Raw genomic sequence first — 6,816 nt, 5'->3', positions numbered from 1 at the left:
TTTCCGCCGCCCAAACCGCTCCCTCACGGCCTTCTGCAGCCAGTCCTCACTTGGGAAAACAGTCTAGGGAAAAGTTAAACATACACTCGGGGTGCAACCCAGCACTTCCACCCTGAGGAATCCGCTCGGGGGAAATGAACGCACACGCCAAAGACTTCTCCGTGAATGTTTACAGCAGAATTATTCATAAAACCCAAACTGGAAGTGACCCATCTGTCTATCAACAAGTGGGCTGATTTTTTTTTTTTTTTAACTGGTAGACTCCTGCCGTCAAGCACGGCGAGCGCTCACGAGGATGGAGCACTGGAGTGCGGGACAATGTGGGTGAACCACAAGCCTGGCTCTCCGTGAAAGCCTCAGACCGCGGACCCCACGAGGAATGATTCCGTGCCCGGCAAACGGGTAAGAAGGGAGAACTTTAGAAGAAAAGGCAGCTCGGGGCGGCCTGAGTGCCCCTCCTGGGAACTCTTCCCTCCCCTCCGTCCTCAGAGGCTCTAGCGGCGCCAACCCCCCCCCCCCAACCTGGAACCTGGTGCTTCTAGTTCAGCAAGCCCAGCTGCCCCAACACAGGGGCACACAAGGCTGGACTACTTCCAGAAATAAATGCAGACACAACAAGATAAAGATTTAGGTATCAGGAAATATCCTGCCCATGTCACGGTAAGGATCATGTCTTCACGTCTTCAAACAATACTTTGCTTCTGTCCTGTGCAAAGTCATTTGTGGGGTTTTCTTTCGATCTGATTTGCTAGCAGATGCCAACAACGGAGGGAAGTGCCATCACATCTATTTATAAACAGGGGGCTACCCTTCAGATAGGGCGGGTTGGGGCCCCAGTCTCATGGTTTTCGGCGTCTCACTCATACCTACACGTGTACGGTCTTCTCCACAGCCCCTGCAGCTTCGCCTTCTCATCCAGCCTCATAAGGTGTTGTCCTGGTTCGACAGCTGGAAGGACGGAGACTCAGGCTCGAAGTGTCTCGTCCCAGCCCACTGAAGCTGCTGGTGAAAAATTAACCAGACGAGTCCCAGAAGCAGATCTCTTCCCTTGGCAATTTGCTGCATCATACTTCATTTCCGTTAACATTTACTGAGCTCTTGCTGTATGCCAGGCACTGTGCTAGGCACCTTGCCTGTCTTATTTCACCCTCTAAGCGACCCCGTGAAAGCATGACCACCAGCCCCGTCTGACAGCTCAGAAAAGTGAAAAGAGGTTTAAAGAGGTGAAGGGGGTCATCTGAGGGCCGCGGCTACTTTAGGTCCCAGACAGGGTGTTGTTAAACCCACGTGGGCTCTTTGTACCCCCTGCTCCTTGCCAATTGCTGAAATTTATTAGTTGAAGGGGAATTTTCTAAAATACATCGGCAAAAAGTTTTCCCTTAATCCTTCCTACAAAATGCTCCGTCACCCACGCAGGTGACAATATGCTTCTGCCCCTGAGGTTAGGAGAGCCGACGGCACGCAGGTGCAGTGGGTGCGTGGACAATCCCCTCAGCTGCGTCTCCCACACTTACTACCTGCATGACCCTGGGCAAGTCACTCGATCCCACCCCCTGCCTCAGTTTCCCCACTTCCTGTAAACCTCTGGACTAGATGGGGGGTCCTATGCGTAGAAGACCTGGGGCAGCACGTGGCAGGTAAGCCAGATCTCAGTCTTGCTACTCATCATCGGGCCGAATCACCCTACTGCCATTCCAGAAAGGTCAACTGTGGCCAACGGTCACTAATTTCATGTTTCAACCCACAGTTATTATCGGAGCTCAAGCTTAACATAAAAACACAGACCCAAGTGTAAGAGTGCAACCAAAAATCCCCTGAGGTCTGAACGGGGAAGAAGACGGAGCCAAAAGCAGCGAGACAAAATGAAATAGGACGGCGCGGCCTGTTTCTCACTCGCCTCTAAACACACATGACCACAGTCCCTGTTTTGAAGCGGGAGAAAAGGAAACAGTGAACGCAGCTTCCCACATCCGTGAAGAAATTTGTAGCCTAGAGAAGGAAATGGAATTCGAGAAGCCCTGGCTTCTAGCCCAACTCCCAGCCATTTATCAAAAATGTGGCTGGACCAGACGCACTCCGCGCCGGGGTCATTGGAAGCAGACGGGACGGGGCCTTCTGTTCCGCGTGTACCTTTGCTGATGTGGCAGGGGGAGGCCACGGAACGCACGTGAGCACACACACCCCAGCATCCCCCGGCTGTCCGGTACCCACCGGTCATAGTTCCCCTCCACGGTTTGCCCGATCAAGGCTTCAAAGGGAAAAACAAGCTGGCTAAGAGAGTCTTACAGAGCTTACGCTAATCGAAAAGGATTAAATCTGTAAGACATCATTGCTTCCCTCTTTTTACGTTTATCAGCGCTGTGGAGAATGGGCGGCTAGCTGCTGAATTCGAAGTGAGCGGGCATATTCGCTTACCAGGTTTGAAATCCTCCCCGGCAAGCATTTTCTTACCATGCCAAGAGTAGCCAATGCAGGTCCTGAAGGATATTTAGAATAAACCTAGAATAAAATGATACGTCTGAGAAAAGCACCAAATAAACAGAAGATACAAAAAAAAAAAAAAAAAAGAGTATGGGACCCAAGATCCCTGAACCTCTCTCAAAACGAAGAATGTAAAGTCCTGATTCCCACTTGGAAAAGCCATGCTTGACCCCGCACCCAGAGAGACAAATGGAACTTCCATAAAGCCTCCACGTTTCTCTTTGGTGACCACAGCACTCAGCAGCTACCCCCCGTGGGTGGGCGGCTTTAGAGCCCAGCCCCTCACCTACAGACTTGAATTCACCATCGAAGATTTACAACGCTGCAGGGGGAAGAGAATTCTCCTCTCTAGGACGCCAGAAGTGAAGCGGTGGTCCAACGAGGAGATCAGGCCTTGGGTCCCCCGGAAGGCCATCGTGGGAAGTCCTGGCTCTGGTCCCAGAGCTGCTGGCCGTCATGCGCTCACAGGCGATGGCACAGGGTGGTTCATGGTCACAGTCTGGAATTACCAGGGCAGAACTGGCAGCCTTCTCCATATCTGTTCTGCACTTCCTCCTAATTCGCACAACTCCGATTTTGCCTGGGATGGGCCTGAGCCCCGCCGGAACACGACAGGCCCCCGCTGTCCTTGAGGGCCAGGGGCGGCCGTATAATGTCACTGTGGTGAATGTGCTTGAGTAGGGGTCACAGGGCTCAGGATGACAGGCTCGTTGCAGTCTGCCTAGACTTTCTTGGGTGTAGCGACAAGGGTCCTGCTTCCGGGGAGACCCCATAGTCCTGGACAAACTGGAACGGTTGGCCATCCTCCAAGCAGGTTCTTTGAAAGCGGCAAGGCCGCTGGCCAGCGTGTGTCCCCTTTGCCTGTGCCCCTCTTGCTCCATGGGATGTGGGCTCAATTCTAGAGGCAACCATGAAGCATCGAGCGTGAAGACAAGAGCCACCGACTTACTTTAACAGACAAAACTTGATGTAAGGAACTGCGTACTAGGCACAGGGCTGTGAGCTAGGTAACCGGAGGGTAAAGAGCAAACTCTGAGTGCCTCTTGGAGGTGGTAACAAAATGAAGTGCATATGACCCCAGGGGACAACGTGACGAGGTTGGAATTGTGGGAACCCAGGAGCTTGGAGCAGTGGAAAGTCTGGTGTGTGAGGCGGGGGCTGGCTGGTGCTGGTGATTCTGAGGGGTCTCAGTGAGTTGTCTCTCAAAAGAATAGCAGACAGGTGCTGCCGTAAGGTGCGGAGGAACGGGGGTAAAGGAGCCTCCCTAGGACAGCGCTTACAGGAACAGGAAACAAGCAGAGACCCAAAGGGAAGGAGCCAGAAGGAGAAGGCTCCTCCGCCCTCTTCCAGCCTTGTGGGTGTTGTCTAGTGTTGCCTATGGGAAGACCCGAAGAGCAGCCGGCAGGCTGAGTGTGAAGTGTGTGGAGAGCAGCTCCCAGATGCAACAGCACAAAGCCGAGTGCAGTGGAGAAGGATGGGTCTGGAGCCAGGAGGCCATCACTTAATAACCAGCACACTTTCCCTGGTCACACCACTCACCCTCCCTTCGCCCTGGAGAAAACCGACGTCGGTGGTGTTTTCTTGCTTTTCCTTAGAGTTTTATCATGTATGCCCGCAGCCCTGAATCGTGGGCTGCATTTGCCTGTTTTTAAGCTTCTTCTGATCGGAACAATACCGTGGAGGGTCTTCTGTGTCTGGCATTTTACACTCAAATTGTTCGGATGATGCATCCATATTTGCAAGCGGTGTTGGTCCGTTCATTCCCGATGCTTTCTACTAGTCCGCTGTATGCGTACGCCATACTTCATTCATTCAGCTGTGGATGGAGGTTTTCAGCAGTGACTCCAAGAGCGCGTCTCGTCTCTGTATCCCGGAGCCCGTGAGCACACACCTCTCTAGCTGTTGCTCGAAGCGTGGTCTCCAGAGCAGTGGTGTCGGCAGTACCCGGGGACTTGTTAGAAATGCAGATTCTGGGGTCCCATCCAGACCTTCGGACTCAAAATTCTGGGAGTGGAGCCCAGAAGCCCCCCAGGGGACTCGGACACAGAAGAACCACTCTCCTCAGTTATGTATCTGGAAGTACACTCGGAGTCACCTGATATGCAAAATTCAAATCTCCCAGATAATGTCAAGCTACTTCCAGAAGCCTTTGTAGCAATCTGCAACCCCCCCCCCCCCGTGTCTTCCAGCTCCCCTTGCTCTCTCTGTTTGCCAGCACTTGGCTCAGTCAGACTTTTAAATTTTTGTCAGCCTGGAAGGCACAAAGATACCTCACCGTGGTTGAAATAGGTACTTGGGTGACTGCTGATGGGTTAGAACACCTGTCTCACAAGTTTCCTGGCCGTCCAGACTGCCTCGTGTGTGCTATGCCTGTGCAAGCTGTTTACCTGTTTTTCTCTTGGGTCGTCTGACCCCCACCATGCTTTTGATAGCTCAGTCGTGATCCTCTCTTAAGAGTTGGGCCCCACTTCTCCTGCAGCGGAGAGGAGGTGGGTATCTGGACAAAACCTGGGTTCTCCTGGCAAGTGGGGAGGGGCCGCTAGGTAGGCTGCCAGAATGCATCTGCCACGACAGGGCAAAGAACAGACCCTGAGGACCAGCGGCCCATCAGGGGTGGGTTCAAAGGAGAGATTTTCACGCCTGGGCGTGGAATGAAAAACTAGGACCCTCGCATCCTCAAGGTGTTGTTCTTGCTGGGACATTAACGAAATGCAACATTTGGGGAAGCTGGCAGTGGTACTCACGTCTCGCAAGGTGGAAGGTGTGATAACTGAGGAGGTTAGACGGTCTTGTTTATGGCCCTGGACCCCTGGACGGAAGATCATGTCGCAGCAGCATCACTGGCGAGTGCCTGCGAGAAACAAGCAATCAGTAAAAAGGACTGTTACCAAGCAACAAGCCAGCACGGCAAGAATGAAGTAAAGGGGATCTGAATGGGCCACAGAAATCAATTGTCAGAAAAAGATGGCATGGTTGGGGGGGGGGGGCGGAGAATACCGGAGAGCCATTCCAGTGTGTTACATTCCGTTGTAAAAAATGCATGTAAAAAACGCAAAAATTGCTTAGAAATGCAATATATGTTCATTTGAGAAAATTAGAAAATAATTACAAAAAAGAAACTAGTTGCATGCCTAATCTCACCAGTGACGACTTTCAATAGTTGGGCGCATTTCCCTGAGCGCACGTGTGCACGCACGCTGTCTCCTAGCTTACCTTTTCCACGTCACTTCACTTTACATGGTATTTCCCCATGTCATCAAAGGTTCTTAGTTGACATCATCTTAAATAAGTGCAGAGTAAATGCATTGATCAATGACTTTTTGCAAAACACCGTAAATCTGGCTTGGGAAGGACTGGGGGGGAGCGGGGAGTGGGGTACCTAAGTGCCCACATGACTCGCCGTTCTCATGTGCTGCATTGTGAGGGTTGGTCAGAGGCTTAGCCGCCTTCTGGTCTTTTCTTCAGCTGGGGGGAGAGAAAGCCTGTATCAAGGAGGATGGGGTGGGAGGACCGTGTCTGATTTGTGTGTGTACGGGGGGTCGGGGGGAGCCCTGTGCATTGATTTGTGCTACAAACCGTAAAGCGAAACATAAAACTCTCTAATTATTAGTGGCATTTTTCAAAAAAATGAGCCATCAAGTGCCTGAGCGCTGGAATAATGGTGAGTTGGCCCCCACTGTGCCGGAGATTTCTTCCCTTAACTGGTATGATGGATCCTTAGGAAGCACTGGAGAACCATTAACATAATCATCTCTCCTGTTAAAAGTGTCATTTTTTTAATTAAAAAAACCCACAAAACCTCACCACAGCGAGGTTGCAGAAGTACTTGTTAACTGTCCGGGTAGGATTCCCCTGCTAGCTGATCACGGTGCAGGCTAGGTTAGACTGTCCATGCTCTGAACATGGGTACGTTCCAGTCGTTTAATTCTGTTAACCTCTAAGGAGCAAGGAGGCCTTGCCCAACACAAATGAAGCCGCGTAATCTGTTTCTCAGGTGTAGTATTTTTGCTGCCCCCTTGGTTGAAGTGCCCTATTGATCACCCAGCGCCAGGACGCTACATGTCTCCCCCACCGCATCCTTCCTGTCCTCTGCACCAAGCCTGTTTTATATTCACAAGACGGCCGCTGTATCCGAGGTGTGCCAAATTCTATACTTTGAAGTACGCTCCCTCTATTGCTGGGCCAAGGATGATGCCTTTCCAATGAATTGTTGTCTCTTTATTAGTCCGATTTTCCAAGCTAATATGATGCACTTGTTTTGAATGGACTTCTGTCCTCATGCGAACGGATGGCACTCCAGTGTTCTTTAAGCCGGCTTTGCCCCCTATCTTTCTT

At 51.5% G+C, this 6,816-nt stretch overlaps 1 long non-coding RNA gene across 1 annotated transcript; it reads left to right on the top strand.

The window, feature by feature from the left end:
- Positions 1 to 290: 290 nt before the first annotated feature.
- LOC148110457 (uncharacterized) lies at positions 291 to 2,582 on the top strand. The gene is made up of 2 exons (XR_015726672.1): positions 291 to 402; positions 893 to 2,582. It is a non-coding gene; the product is annotated as an uncharacterized LOC148110457 (long non-coding RNA).
- Positions 2,583 to 6,816: the final 4,234 nt, after the last annotated feature.

This window comes from Ursus americanus, chromosome 2, assembly GCF_024610735.1.
Source record: "Ursus americanus isolate L20-20 chromosome 2, mUrsAme1.1.p, whole genome shotgun sequence".
NCBI classification, from domain to species: domain Eukaryota; kingdom Metazoa; phylum Chordata; class Mammalia; order Carnivora; family Ursidae; genus Ursus; species Ursus americanus.
Note: the sequence above shows the minus strand (reverse complement) of the source record. Positions and strands in the feature narration are given on the sequence as shown.